The sequence below is a fragment of the Gossypium hirsutum genome, chromosome A09 (assembly GCF_007990345.1).
Source record: "Gossypium hirsutum isolate 1008001.06 chromosome A09, Gossypium_hirsutum_v2.1, whole genome shotgun sequence".
NCBI classification, from domain to species: domain Eukaryota; kingdom Viridiplantae; phylum Streptophyta; class Magnoliopsida; order Malvales; family Malvaceae; genus Gossypium; species Gossypium hirsutum.
Genome location: NC_053432.1, coordinates 17277850 through 17294842, shown reverse-complemented (window position 1 = coordinate 17294842; position 16993 = coordinate 17277850).

Here is a 16993-nt window from a genome sequence, read left to right as displayed (position 1 = left end):
AAGGTTATACTTTTCTTCATTAACTTAAAATCATGACTCTCACTGTTGCACCATTCAGAACACTATCGGACATTCCATAAGCCTCCAATGTAATATCCCGAACTAGGGCCTAATCAGAATAGTGGTTTCGTGACCACAAATCTGAGGTAGAAAAATTTATTTTATTATTATTTTAAGGTCTATGGCATGACTGCATGATTGTATGAAAATTTTGTTTATAAATTTTATCGATAGAAGGTCCAATTTGATATTTAGGACTAAATTGCAAAAGTTGTAAAATGTGTGTTCTAGTTCACAAAGGTATTAAGTACTTGTGAGTAATGGGTTTTTAAAGTGGAGGTCCTTGGATAGTAATTAGACCATTATACTAGTTTGGACAAAAATACCTAAAGGAAGATAAAACACCATAGTTTTTAATTAAGGGCATTTTGGCCATTTAGTTATTAAAATGAATTAAAAACAAAATTAAAAGCCAATTTTTGTCCATCTTCTTCATCAGGCCGAAATTTCAAGGGTTCTCCATAGCTAGGGTTTGTTTCAAGCTTCCAAGCTCCATAGTAAGTGATTCCAAGCCCGGTTTTTAATGTTCTTTACATTTTTGGAATCCCGGTAGCTCGATTTAACTTATACTAACAATAAGTCAACCTAGGATTCATAGTTGGAAAAATACCCATAGGTGAAATTTGTGTATTTTTGTGTTTTATGATATAATATGAGGTTTTAAATTATTTTAGACAACTTGTGCTACTCGGTTTTAAGTGAAAACGAGTAAAAGGGCTTAATCGGTAAAAATACCTAATAGTCATAAATACATGTTAGAGTGTGAATTTGATGTTTCCATAGAAGGGAAAAATAATCAGCATGTCATAAAACATAAGACTAAGGGATGAAGTTTAATTCCCGAGCCTAGGGGAAAAAGTGTAAATATGCAAAAATTTAGGGGCAAAATGGTAATTTTGCCAAAGTTCGTACTAGGGGCTGTTTTGATGAATGTATATATTAAATAAATTAATTTGGTACTATAGATCAAGAGAAACAAGATTCAAGTTGTGATCGAGGGAAAAACAAAGTTTACGAGGAATAGGCTCGATTGCTAATATTTTGTATCGAGGTAAGTTTATGTGTAAATAAGGTAACATAATTTTTATTTTAAGTGATTTAATGATATTTGTATGATATAATATTTATTATCATAAAATATTGTCCTTTGTGAATTATTATTTGGTAATACGCAAATTATGTGAATAATTTAATAAGTATGAGATGTTAGCAAGTATCGATTTCTATATTTCAAAGAAGGCGGTCGAAATGTGTAATTGAAAAGAATCCCATTTGAACCTTGGGAATAGATTAGGGTACAAGTGACATGTCAATAGGATGGTTGAGTTCTGAACTCGTTGAGTTGAGTCCGAGTTCGTGAGATGTAACTAGGCATCCGAGCTCGTTGAGTTGAGTCCGAGTTCACTTATGGATGCGAACGCCTAAGATTGTTGAGTTGAGTCCGAGTTTGTTTATGGGCGGGTTACTTGGTAGCTTGGCTACATAGATTCAAAAGCTATTGAGCTTGTTCAGTTATGAGTATAGCACTTACGAGCACACTATCCGCGTATCCGAAATTATATTCCTACATGTTCAACGGGAGAATCCTAAGAGAATATTGAGGATGCTTAAAATGAAAGTGATTCGATGATGAATGTGTTGAAGAAGTGAAATTGAACAGGTATGAGTTTAATTCTTGGTTGAGAACTTGGTGAGACAAAATTGTTGTAAGATAGTAAGTATTTTTATGTTATGAGTGTTTTAATGATGTTTATGTTGGATTGCATAATCATGTTACTTATTATTTACATGTGAACTTACTAAGAATTTATGCTTACTCTCTCCTTTTCATTCATTGTAGTTTTGACAAGTAGGCTTGAGAATCGGGATAGGTCAAAGGCTCGTTCACACTATCCGAAGACCTAAATTGGTAAAATGGCTTGTATATTTTGAGTGTGGCATGTATAGCAATATACTCACTTTGTGTAAATGATCATATGATATGGTTATGGTTTGGTAAGAAAAGGGTTTGTAAATGATTAGTTATTAGAATGGCTAATCAAGTTTATATATGATAACATGTATACTTTATGTCTTAACTAAACCATAAAAATCCTTGGAAAGGTAAAATTAGCCACAAAACAGAATCAGGCAACAGTAGTGACATGAATTTAAAAAATCACTAAAAATAGTATAAATGGAATTAAAGGATGAATAAGTTATGAAATCGAATCTTGATGAGTATATTTTCATATGGATGGAACAAAACAGGTAAATGAGTTATATTTTATGAGATATTTAAGTTTTGGTGAAAAAGGGGTAGAGTGGTCTCTGAATCCCCTATTCTAAATTTAAAAATTAACCATAAATTGTAAAAAAATAATTAGAAGTCATATCTTATATGTATAGATTCCTTATTTAGTCTAGTTTTATGAGAAACAAACAGAGTAATCATTGAAGCTCTGTACAGGGAGATATATGATTCGTAATACATAGGGGTCAGAGTAGTCAAACCCTAAAATAGGGGATATTTTAATCAATAAACTGTACTAATTAGCTCAACCAAAAATTCTAGAAAAAAATTAGTAGATAGATATATTAGTCTAGTTTCAAGGAAAATTTACAGATCTTAATTTTGAGTTTCAAAACTAGAGATATGAATTTTTAAGCAACTATGATGCAGTTAGCCAACTTGTCTGGAAATTCTAAAATAAATTGTTTAAGCGTTTAATTAATGAATTAAGTTTAGTAACACCTCGTGCTCGACTCTAGCAACGGTCTCGGGTACGGAGGCATTACATTTGGTGGTATCAGAGCAGGTTTAGTCGATTCTCAGACTAACGTGTTGTATGTACGGGTTTTGCTATACATGCCATATATATATTGTGATAGTGTGACGACTTCTGACCTTTTAAATGATTTTTTTATAGTAAATGGATCCCGATCCAACTGCGGTTGATGATGTAGAGAGTAATACACCAGCTCCGGCTGAAGGGGCGGTACCAACTGAAAATCCACCTCCTACTGTTGGTCAAGGAGGAGAAGAAGGGGCTCGGGAAGCCTTTCTCCAGATGATGAATGCCTGGTATACTGAGTTTGTTCGTACGAACCTGAATGTACAACCTCCCCCACCTCCCCCGATTCCTCAACCTGTACCCTCAATGCCTCAAGGTATGGATCTGATGAAATTTCACAGAACTCCAGTTGACAGAATCCACAAGCAAGGGGCTGAAGAATTCAGGGCAAATGTTGATGATGATACCGAGAAAGCAGAGTTTTGGCTTGAGAATTCTATTTGGGTATTTGATGAATTGTCTTGTACACCATAGGAATGCTTGAAATGTGCTATATCATTGTTGAGGGATTCAGCCTATCATTGGTGGAAGACATTGATTTCAGTAGTACCGAAAGAGAAAGTAACTTGGGAGTTCTTTCAAGAAGAATTTCGGAAGAAATACATTAGTGAAAGATTTGTTGATCAAAAGCGTAAAGTGTTTCTTGATTTGAAGCAAGGGAACATGATAGTTACTGAATACGAAAGGGAGTTCGTCAGGTTGAGTAAGTATGCTAGAGAATATATTCCTACAGAAGCTAAAATGTGTAAACGATTTGAAGACAGACTCAATGAAGACATCAAAGTTTTTGTTGGGATTCTTGAATTAAAAGAAATGGTAGTACTGGTTGATCGAGCTTGCAAGGCTGAAGAACTACTTAAAGAGAAGAAAAAAGTAGAGGCTGAGACTAGAAATTGGAAGAAAAGACCGATGAGCAGTTCATTCTCACAGCAAGCCAAAAAATCTAGAAATATGAATCCTCATTCTCAGGTTTCGGCCGAACAATCATATGGAAATTCTAAGAAGAAAAATGTGTGTCTTAAATCTCAGACTACTTCTGTAGCTAGTGTGAGGAATTCGAGATTTGCTAAGCCCGAGTGCTAGTGGTGTGGTAGAAATCATTTTGGCCCATGTAGAGCGAATGAATGTTTTCGGTGTGGTTCTCCAGATCATTTTATTAGAGACTGCCCAGAGAGAGTTGAGAAAGAAAAATTTCAGAGTGTAAAAGCTAGTGGTGCAGACTCGAGGGGAAGATATTCGAGAAAAGCTGGAAATGAAGCAAGCAGGAAGAATGTAGTCAGAGATTCAGCAGCTAAACCTGAAACAAGGGCTCCAACTAGAACTTATGCCATAAAAACACGTGAAGATGCTTCATCACCCGACATGATTACTGGTATATTTTCTCTTTATGATGTTAATGTTATTGCTTTGGTTGATCCCGGTTCTACTCATTCATATGTGTGCATGAAATTGGTGTCCAGTATGAATATACTTGTTCAGTACACAGAATTTATGATTAGAGTGTCGAATCCATTAGACAAATGTGTGATAGTTGATAAAGTATGCAAGAAATGTCCTTTAATGATTCGGGGTCATTACTTTTCGGCCGACTTGATGTTGTTGTTGTTTGATGAATTTGGTGTTATTTTGGGTATGGATTGGTTGACATTGCATGATGCTATAGTAAATTGCAAAGAAAAAGTTATAGAATTAAAGTGTGAAAGTGGTAAAATTTTGCGGGTTGAATTAGACAAATCAGAGGCATTATCTAGTGTGATTTCTTCGATGTCGGCTCAGAGATATTTGAGGAAGGGTTATGAAGCTTTTTTGGCATATGTAATTAATACAAAAGAAATTGAAAAGAAAGTTGAATCAGTGCCGATTGTGTGTTAGCTCGCGGATGTAGTTCTAGAAGAGTTGCCGGGTTTGCCTCTAGTCAGGGAAGTAGAATTTGGTATTGAGTTGATACCGGGAACAACTCTGATCTCGATTTCTCCATATATAATGGCACTAGCAGAGTTGAAAGAATTAAAGTCGCAATTGCAAAAGTTGACTGATAAAGGCTTTGTGAGACTGAGTTTTTCACCTTGGGGTGCTCCTGTGTTATTTTTTTAAAAAGAAGGATGGTTCTATGAGATTGTGTGTTGACTATTAGTAATTAAACAAGGTGACAATCCAAAACAAGTATTCGTTGCCAAGAATTGATGATTTGTTTGATTAGCTAAAAGGAGCGACATGGTTTTCAAAGATTGATTTGAGATCTGGGTACTACCAGCTGCGAGTAAAAGAGTCAGATGTGCCTGAAACTGCTTTTAGAACAAGGTATGGTCATTATTAATTTTTAGTTATGCCATTCGGGTTGAAAAATGCTCCTGTTGTGTTTATGGATTTAATGAATCGCATATTTCAGCCATACTTGGACAAATTTGTTGTGGTGTTTATAGATGAAATCTTAATTTATTCAAAAGATGAGACAGAACATGCTGAGCACTTGAGGATAGTTTTGCAAACTTTGAGAGATAAGCAGTTGTATGCTAAGTTTAGTAAAAGTGAATTTTGGCTTCGGGAAGTTGGATTTTTAGGTCACATTGTTTCAGGTGATGGTATACGGGTTGATCCTAGTAAAATTTCAGCTATTGTTGATTGGAAACCACCGAAAAATGTAACCGAGGTTAGAACTTTCTTGGGGCTAGCTGGGTATTATCGGCGGTTTGTAAATGGATTTTCTATGATTGCTGCTCCTATGACTAGACTACTCCGAAAGGATGTTAAATTTGAATGGACGAAATAATGTCAACAGAGTTTTGAAGAATTAAAAAAGTTATTAACTGAAGCACTAGTGTTGGTACGACCCGAATCAGGTAAAAAATTTGTGGTGTATAGTGATGCTTCTCGAAATGGCTTAGGATGTGTACTTATGCAAGAAGGAAAAGTGTGGCTTATGCTTTGAGGCAGTTAAAATCTCACGAAAGGAATTATCCGACTTATGATTTGGAATTGGCTACTATAGTGTTTGCTTTGAAGATTTGGAAACATTATCTGTATGGTGAAAAATGCCGAGTATATACCGACCACAAAAGTCTTAAGTACTTGATGTCACAAAAAGACTTGAATTTGAGATAGCGAAGATGGTTGGAGTTATTGAAAGATTACGAGCTTGTTATTGACTATCATTCGGGAAAAGCGAATGTGGTTGCTGATGCTTTGAGCAGAAAGTTGCTATTTGCTTTGAGAGCTATGAATACTCAGTTAAAGGTATCAGATGATGTTCGATTTTAGCAGAGTTAAGAGCAAGACCGATGTTTTTACAAGAGATTTGTGAAGCTCAGAAAAATGATGAAGAATTGCAAGCCAAAAGAAAACAATGTGAGGTTGATACGAGGTCAGATTTCAGAATTGGTTCTGATGGTTGCTTGATGTTTAAAAACCAGATTTTTGTACCGAAAAATGATGAGTTGATTCAAAAGATTTTGCATGAAGCACATAATGGGTGTTTGGTGGTTCACCCTGGCAGTACGAAAATGTATAATGACTTGAAGAAAATGTATTGGTGGAGTGGAATGAAAAGAGATATCTCTTAGTTTGTATCAAAGTGCTTAATTTGACAACAAGTGAAAGATGAACACCAAGTACCTTCGGGACTACTCCAGCCTATCATGGTTTCTGAATGGAAATGGGATTGGATTACTATGGATTTTGTATCAGGGTTGCCGTTAACTTCGGGGAAGAAAGATGCCATTTGGGTAATATTTGACAGACTGACTAAATTGGCTCATTTTATTCCGGTACGTATGGATTATTCTCTTAATAAGTTGGCTGAATTGTATATTAGAGAGATTGTTAGACTTCACGGAATACCTTTGTCAATCATTTCGGTTAGAGATCCGAGATTTACTTCGCGGTTTTGGAAAAAGTTGCAAGAGGCATTAGGTACGAAGTTAAATTTCAGCACTGCCTTTCATCCACAAACTGATGGACAATCAGAGAGAGTGATTCAGATTCTTGAAGACATGCTCAGATGTTGCGTGTTGCAGTTCCAAGGAAGTTGGGAAAGGTACTTACCGTTGGTGGAATTTGCTTACAATAACAATTATCAGACGAGTTTGAAAATGGCACCTTATAAAGCCTTGTATGGTCGCAAGTTCCGGACACCGCTGCATTGGACCGAACTCAAAGAAAACCAGATTTACGAAGTTGATTTAATCAAGGAAACTAAAGAAAAAGTGAAAGTGATTCTAGACTATTTGAAAGCTGCTTCGGATAGGCAAAAATCTTACGCAGATTTGAAGCGAAAAGAAATCGAGTTTCAAGTTGGTGATAAGATATTTTTAAAAGTATCTCCATGGAAGAAAGTTCTTAGATTTGGATGGAAAGGGAAGTTGAGTCTGCGTTTTATTGGACCGTATGAAATAATTGAAAAAGTTAGACCAGTAGCATATCGGCTAGCATTGCCATCTGAATTATAGAAGAAGTATGATGTGTTCCACGTATCTATGCTACGTCGGTATCGTTCGGATCCTTCACATATAATTTCACCGACTGAAATTGAGCTACGACCGGATATGACTTACGAAGAAGAACCGATTAAGATTTTAGCTCGAGAGGTCAAGTAACTAAGAAATAAAAATGTCGCTCTCGTGAAAGTATTGTGGCAAAAGTATGAGGTAGAAGAGACTACATGGGAACCTGAGGAAACTATAAGAAATCAATACCCACACCTGTTTACCGGTAAGATTTTCGAGGACAAAAATCCTTAAAGGGGGGAAGAGTTGTAATATCCCGACTTAGGGCCTAATCGGAATAGTGGTTTTGTGACCACAAATCCAAGGTAGAAAAATTTATTTTATTATCATTTTAAGGTCTATAGCATGATTGCATGATTGTGTGAAAATTTCATTTATAAATTTTTTCGATAGAGGGTCCAATTTGATATTTAGGACTAAATTGCAAAAGTTGTAAAATGTGTGTTCTAGTTCACAAAGGTATTAAGTACTTGTGAGTAATGGGTTTTTAAAGTGGAGGTCCTTGGATAGTAATTAGACCATTATACTAGTTTGGACAAAAATACCTAAATGAAGATAAAACACCATAGTTTTTAATTAAGGGCATTTTGGTCATTTAGTTATTAAAATGAATTAAAAACAAAATTAAAAGCCAATTTTTGTCCATCTTCTTCTTTAGGCCGAAATTTCAAGGGTTCTCCATAGCTAGGGTTTGTTTCAAGCTTCCAAGCTCCATAGTAAGTTATTCCAAGCCCTGTTTTTAATGTTCCTTACGTTTTTGGAATCCCGGTAGCTCGATTTACCTTATGCTAACAATAAGTCAACCTAGGATTCATATTTGGAAAAATACCCATAGGTGAAATTTGTGTATTTTGGTGTTTTATGATAGAATATGAGGTTTTAAATTATGTTAGATAACTTGTGCTACTCGTTTTTAAGTGAAAACGAGTAAAAGGGCTTAATTGGTAAAAATACCTAATAGTCATAAGTACATGTTAGAGTGTGAATTTGATGTTTCCATAGAAGGGAAAAATAATTAGCATGTCATAAAACATAAGAATAAGGGATGAAGTTTAATTCCCGAGCCTAGGGGAAAAAGTGTAAATATGCAAAAGTTTAGGGGCAAAATGGGGGGCAAAATGGTAATTTTGCCAAAGTTTGTACTAGGGGCTATTTTGATGAATGTATGTATTAAATAAATTAATTTGGTACTATAGATCAAGAGAAACAAGATTCAAGTCGTGATCGAGGGAAAAACAAAGTTTACGAGGAATAGGCTCGATTGCTAATATTTTGTATCGAGGTAAGTTCATGTGTAAATAAGGTAACATAATTTTTATTTTAAGTGATTTAATGATATTTGTATTATATAATATTTATTATCATAAAATATTGTGCTTTGTGAATTATTATTTGGTAATACGCAAATTATGTGAATAATTTAATAAGTATGAGATGTTAGCAAGTATCGATTTCTATATTCCGAAGAAGGCGGTCGAAATGTGTAATTGAAACGAATCCCGTTTGAACCTTGGGAATAGATTAGGGTACAAGTGACATGTCACTAGGATGGTTGAGTTCCGAACTCGTTGAGTTGAGTCCGAGTTCGTGAGATGTAACTAGGCATCCGAGCTCGTTGAGTTGAGTCCGAGTTCACTTATGGATGCGAACGCCTGAGATCGTTGAGTTGAGTCTGAGTTTGTTTATGGGCGGGTTACTTAGTAGCTTGGATACATAGATTCAAAAGCTATTGAGCTTGTTTAGTTATGAGTATAGCACTTACGTGCACACTATCCGCGTATCCAAAATTATATTCCTACGTGTTCAACGGGAGAATCCTAAGAGAATATTGAGGATGCTTAAACAAAATTGATTCAATGATGAATGTGTTGAAGAAGTGAAAATGGACAGGTATGAGTTTACTTCTTGGTTGAGAACTTGGTGAGACAAAATTGTGGTAAGATAGTAAGTATTTTTATGTTATGAGTGTTTTAATGATGTTTATGTTGGATTGCATAATCATGTTACTTATTATTTACATGTGAACTTACTAAGCATTTATGCTTACTCCCTTCTTTTCATTCATTGTAGTTTTGACAAGTAGGCTTGAGAATCGGGATAGGTCGAAGGCTCGTTCACACTATCCGAAGACCTAAATTGGTAAAATGGCTTGTATATTTTGAGTGTGGCATGTATAGCAATATACTCACTTTGTGTAAATGATCATATGATATGGTTATGGTTTGGTAAGAAAAGGGTTTGTAAATGATTAGCTATTGGAATGGCTAATCAAGTTTATATATGATAACATGTATGTTTTATGTCTTAACTAAACCATAAAAATCCTTGGAAAGGTAAAATTAGCCACAAAACAGAATCAGGCAGCAGCAGTGACATGAATTTGAAAAATCACTAAAACTAGTATAAATGGAATTAAAGGATGAATAAGTTATGAAATCGAATCTTGATGAGTATATTTTCATATGGATGGAACAAAACAGTTAAATGAGTTATATTTTATGAGATATTTAAGTTTTGGTGAAACAGGGGTAGAGTGGTCTCTGAATCCCCTGTTTTAAATTTAAAAAATCACCATAAATTGTAAAAAAATAATTAGAAGTCATGTTTTATATGTCTAGATTCCTTATTTAGTCTAGTTTTATGAGAAACAAACATCATAATCATTGAAACTCTGTATAGGGAGATATCTAATTCGTAATACACAGGGGTCAGAGTAGTCAAACCCTAAAATATGGGAGACTTTAATCAATAAACTGTACTAATTAGCTCAACCAAAAATTCTAGAAAACAATTATTAGATAGATATATTAGTCTAGTTTCAAGGAACATTTACAGATCTTAATTTTGAATTTTGGAACTCGAGATATGAATTTTTAAGCGACTGTGACGCAATTAGGCAGCTTGTCTGGAAATTCTAAAATAAATTGTTTAAGCTGTTTAATTAATGAATTAAGTTTAGTAACACCTCGTGCTCGACTCTAGCAACGGTCTCGGGTACGGGGGCGTTACATCCAACATGGGGTAAGTTGTCGATGCCCTGTCCCAGACATGGTCTTACACTAGCTTTTGCATAACCGTGCCGGTGTCATATCCCAGACATGATATTACCCTGACACATCTCTTAGCCGATGGATGTCCCAGACATGTCTTACACTGGCTTATGTCTCGAGGCCAATGCATGTCCTAGACATGTCTTACACTAGCACTCATTTTAATGCTGATGCCATGTCCCAGACATGGTCTTACACTAGCTCTCGTAATGTGGCCGATACATGTCCCAGACATGTCTTACACTAGCTCACGCAAGTGACCCAACTGTCATGGCATGAATATCCAATATACTTCCTAAGGTTCCAGTAGGAGTATCACTATCTCAATTTCAATATACATTCTCACTTTCACAATCAAGCAATTTATGCTATATCGATTTAATAATAATTCAAACACATATGGTAACAATATAGTTGTATTATTTACATACAACTTACCTCGAATTACAAAACGTATACGACTAGTCGGTTTAGTCGATTTGCTTGGTTTTCCCTCAGTCTATGTTTGAATTTGGAAATTCTTGATCTATATTAGCAAAATACACACATTTAGTCTCTAAATAGAATTAGGAAATCGAAAATGGGCATGTGTGGATGAAATTTGAAAGAAAGGGCTTGAGGGCATTTTGGTCATTTGGCTAATTAATGAAATAAAATGGGAAAAATAAGCCAAAAATCAACCATTCTTCTCCCTCACCTAGCTGAAATTCTCAAGCTCTCCATAGCTAGGGTTTTCAACATTTTCAAGCTCAATAGTAAGTGTTCCCAAGCCCCGTTTTTAATGTTCTTTGTATTTTTGAAATCCCGGTAACTTACTCTCTCTATTTCTACCCATATTTCATGATAGGGTTCATGTTATAAATTTAACCATGCATGAGTTACTTGTATTTTGATGATTTATGAAGGAATATGAAAGTTTAAAAGATGGTAAACAACTTTTACTAAGTGATTTTTCATGGAAATGGCTTTAGGGACTATTTTGCAAAAGTTGTAAAAATGGGTAGAAAGATGAGAGATAATGGAAAAATGTGGGCTGCCATAAGAGGAAATAACATTCGGCTAGGCTTGGGTAAAGTAGCGATTGCATGCATTTCATTATACGAGCCTAGGGACTAAACGCAAATAATGTGAAAAGTTAGGGGCAAAATGGTCATTTTTGTCTGGGGTGGAATTTAGGCTCGAAAAGAATAATATGAGGTATTAATGATTCATTCTTATTGTTATAGACCCCGAGGAACAAATTTTGGAGGTCGATCGAGGAAAACGAAAGGTTTCGAAATAACCGAAACAGGATACCGAGATGAGTACTAGGTAAGTTCGGATAACTTAAAGTAAACTCATAGTACGCTTAATTTCTTGATTTATGAATGTATGATAATTGCATTTGATGATAGCATGAAAATCCATGAAATATATTCTTAATAATGACATGTTGATAAATGTCCCGATTGAGGTTAAAAAAAAAGGAAATTCGATGGATAAACCATGATTTACATGTGACTTGAGATCCTGCATGTGTTGCAAAAAGGATTTAGCCCGGACGGGTAATCCATTGATCTCAGTATAGAAAGGATCTAGCCCTGACGGGTATTCCTTAAATGATCGAGCCTCCCGAAGAATATGTGTACATTAAGGATTTAGCTCGAACGAGTAATCCAATTAGGGTCTGAATTTAGCCTGGACTGGTAATTCAGATCTGAGCTCATTGAGGGTGTTTGTCTCTATAAGGGATTTAGCCTAGACTGGTAATCCCGACATCACCCCATGAGTTTATATTAAAGGGGATTTAGCCTAGACTGGTAATCCTACCGTGAGATGTGAGGTTCGCGGGAGTGCATACATGAAATGATCGCTCTTATGACTTGATGGTAAATGGATAATCCATCGAGATTTTTGAGAAACTTAACGGGAAAATATGAGATACGTATAAATGGAAATGTTGAATGATGAGCTCATCTAAGATTAATTACATGTTGCTTTGTTATGTGACTAACTTGTTGATTGAGTGCATGTGAGAGGGAAACCATTCCACTCTTGTTGGTTTTATTGCCTAATATGGTCGTATGTTAATTAATCGGTAAGTTTACTTTCCAGTTATTCGAGCTTACTAAGCATGTAAATGCTTACTCCTCTTTTTTCCCTGTCTTATAGAGCTCGAGGACTCGTAAAGATTGGAAGATGGTTGGAGAGTCAACACACTATCAACTAGTCCAGTTTTGGTATATAGACACTTTTATTTTGTTCAATGGCATGTATGGGTGTTTTGGTCATTTTGTTATATGTGTTATTTGGTTAGCCAATGTAAGGGCTTGAGTGATATGTTTATCAATTTTGTATATGGCCTTGGGATATGGCCTATATTGATGTAGGTTGTAATCCTGCTAATTAGGCAAGTTTATATTTTGAAATGTTCATGTGATGGTTAATTGTGGTATATTATGTATGGACATGTGAAATATGGCCCAATCACTTGGGATTGGTTGGGTCACAGATGGGCAATGAGTTATAAAATGAGCCAAGTCCAAAATGTGATTGATGAAACTGTAATCCTTAATTCAAAAAGGATAACCTAGTATGTGCAAAACCAATGATATGAGGTTAACATACAATTGAAAATTATGGTAAAACTTGAGTGTATTTAAGCCATGTTAGATATTATTGGAGTCTATAAGTGTGAGTGGATATTAGAGGGAAACCAAAGGCTTGGGAAATAGCCTAACAACGTCCACACGGGTAGATACACGGGCGTGTGTCCAGGCCGTGTGTGACACACGGATTGCCCCATGGGCGTATGGTATGGCCGTGTGTCCCCTGCACCTAAAAATGTAAAGTCAGAATGCATGGTAGTAAACACACGGGCAGAGACACGACCGTGTGTCTCAACCATGTGGAGGGCACGGCCTAACACACGAGCGTGTGTCTTGGCCGTGTGCCCCTAATTGTATGCTGAAGTCATAAACAGAATGCTTGAGTTTTTGGACACGGGAGACCACACGGGTGTGTCTAGGCCGTGTGAAGGACACGGGCTTGTGCTTGGCCATGTGAAAACCCCTGTAGGTTCAAAATAGAAAATAAATTCAATTAATTCCACACGGATAGGGGACACAGGCATGTCCCAAAGCACACTTAGGCCCTCAGTTTAGTTCCAGACCTTTCTCAATGTTTGTTTAGGGCCTCGTAGGCCCATAATAGGGACACTAAGATGTTAGTTGACTGGTTTCAAGTTGAAACAAAATTTTATAACCCATATTTCCCGAAAATGTTCGAGTACATATTTGGTAACGCCTCGTACCTGGTCTTGGTCTCGAGTACGGGTAAGGGGTGTTACAATTTCCTTTCATTTCAAATCTGCGTAGGATTTCTGTCTATCCGAGGTGGCCTTCAAGTAGTCACGAATTAATTTAACTTTCTCTACAGTCTCTTTGACTAAATTCACCCCGTGAATCTGACTCTCTCTGAGCTCAGTCCAATATAAGGGCATTCGACACTTTCGCAAATACAAAACCTCATAAGGCTCCATTTTTAGACTTGTCTGGTAATTGTTGTTGTAGGCGAATTCAACCAATGGCAAATATTTTTCCAAACTTCCCTGAAACTTGAGAACACAACACCGTAACATGTCCTCTAAAATCTGAATCACTCTTTCCGACTGTCTGTCAGTTTGCAGGTGAAATGTCATACTAAAGCTCAACTTGGTTCCCAATGCCTCTTGTAACTTTTTCCAAAACCTCAAGGTAAACCTCGGGTCTCGAACTGAGATAATTGACAATGGCACTTCATAAAGCCTTACAATCTCAGAAACGTACAAGTCGGCTAATCTCTCAAGGGAGTAGTTGGTACGTATTGGTATAAAAAGTGCCGACTTAGTTAGCCTATCCACAACAACCCATACTGCATCCTTTTTCTTCAGGGTTTCCAAAAAACCCATTACAAAATCCATAGTGATCCGATCCCACTTCCACTCGGGGGCCAAGATAGGCTGAAATAGACCCGAAGGTACTTGATGTTCAGCCTTCACTTGTTGACACACTAGGCACTTAGACACAAACTCTGAAATGTCTCTTTTCATACCTGACCACCAATACATTTTCTTAAGGTTGTTGTACATTTTCACACTGCCCGGGTGGATAGAAAAAAAACCACTATGTGCCTCTCTCAGAATCTTATGAATAAGTTCATTGTCCTTGGGTACACAAACTCTGTCTTTGAACATTATACATCCATCGATATCAATACTAAAATCTGATTCAATTTCCAACTCACACTGAGTTCTCTTGACTTGCAATTTCATATCACCTTTCTGAGTTTCATGGGTCTCTTGAAGAAACCTCGATCTAGATCCAAAATCTACTAGAACTGAACCATCATCAGACAAAGCCATATTGGCATTCATTGCTCTCAGTGCAAATAATGATTTTCTACTCAATGCATAGGGGACGACGTTCGCCTTTCCCTGATGGTAATCTATTACCAACTCATAATCCTTTAACAACTCTAACCATCAGCGTTTCCACAAATTCAATTCCTTTTGAGTCATCAAATACTTCAAACTCTTGTGATCGGTGAATACTCGACATTTCTCTCCATACAAATGATGTCTCTAAATTTTTAGCGCAAACACGATGGCGGCCAACTCTAAATCATGCGTCGGGTAGTTCTTCTCATGTGGCTTCAATTACCTTCAAGCATAAGCTATGGCCTTACCCTCTTACATAAGCACGCATCCCAAACCATTCAATGAGGCGTTGCTATATATCACAAACTCCTTACCCGACTCCGGTTGTACCAACACCGGGGCTTTCGTCAATAAAGCCTTCAGTTTCTCGAAAATCTATTGGTACTTTTCTGTCCATTCGAACTTGACATCTTTTTGCAGCAATCTTGTAACACCCCGAACCCGAAACCGACACCGGAGTCGAACACGGGGTGTTAACTGACTTTAACCCCTTATAAAATTTATTTTCCAGACACTGCCCAATCTGTGTACTAGTCGTTTTAAAAATCATATCTTGAGTTTCGTAACTCAAAAATCAGTTTCGTAATTTTTCCCAGAAACTAGACTCATGTGCCCATCTATGTATTTTTTTCTAGAATTTTTGGTTGGGCCAATTAGTACAGTTTATTAGTCAAAGTCTCCCATGTTGCAGGGGTTGACTACACTGACCTTTTCCCATTACGACTTGGATATCTCCCTGCACGGGGCTTCAATACTGATGCCGTTTGTTTCTATGAAAACTAGACTCAGAGAGGAATCTATACATATATGGTACGACCCCTAATTATCTCTGGTTAATTTATAATGAATTTCCAAAGTCGGAGCAGGGAATCCAGAAACCGTTCTGGCCCTGTCCCACAAAAATCTGATTATCTCTTAATATACTGCCCATATGATCTTTTCGTTACTTCCTCATGAAAACAGACTCATCGAGCTTCGATTACATAATTTATTCATCAATTAATTCCACTCCTACTATTTTTAGTGATTTTTCAATCTCATGACACTGCTGCTGCCAGCATCTGTTACGAAAGTAACTAGGTCCATTTCATGCCTACCCTTGATCCAACTCAATCGAACATTCGTGCCATTTTCGCATGGCTTAAAGTTTACATGCCAAAGTTCAAACACAACGTAATAGCTTATACATGCCAAAATGTTCTTCTAAGCCAACTAAGAAGAAAGTACCAAAACTTGCTATCCGGTGTGATGACTTCGATGACGGCCCGATCACGCAAAAAGAGATGTGTCCAAGAAACCTAGAATAGGTGACAAGGAAACACCGAGTGAGTTTATAACTCAGTAAGTCATAAGCTATGCACTACCATCCATCAATAACATTATCACAAGAGAAAACAAAATGGAACGAGGCTAATTACTCCATCCATTCCGAACCATACCATAGTTCCTCCAACCTATCGATTCAATTTCATATCAATTCATGCATTCACATTCCATAAACTCATCAATAGGACATTGAAGCATTTTCATAAATCAATTTATTTTCGTTACAATCAAACGACTAAACGGCCTTTCACCCATCCTACGATAAATTTTATGTACGTGACTTCAAGTATAGTTGTCACATAGGTTCAAACTTACCGAGCTCAACACCAAGTATAAGCATAGCACCTATTAGCCATGTACTCAAGACACTTACCCGATCCGCTGTCCGCGATCGACTCAATAGTGTCGCACACATAGTGTCCATAATGATTCACGAATGCATATTGAGTCCGCACACTCAGTGCTATATAATCAACTCGCACACTTAGTGCTACGTAATCAAATCGCACACTTAGTGCTACATAGTCAAACTCGCACACTTAGTGCCGCATGGTCAATTCGCACACTTAGTGCATCATATTCATTTCGCACACTTAGTGCAACATAGTCAAATCGTACACTTAGTGCTGTACAATTTAATCCCGCGCACTTAGCGCCAATCTCATGGTCATAAATGGTTATACCCGCACGTTTAGTGCCGAGATCAACAACTCAGTACATCTTACCTCTTTTCTTTTCATTCAACAATTTCATCATCACATACGT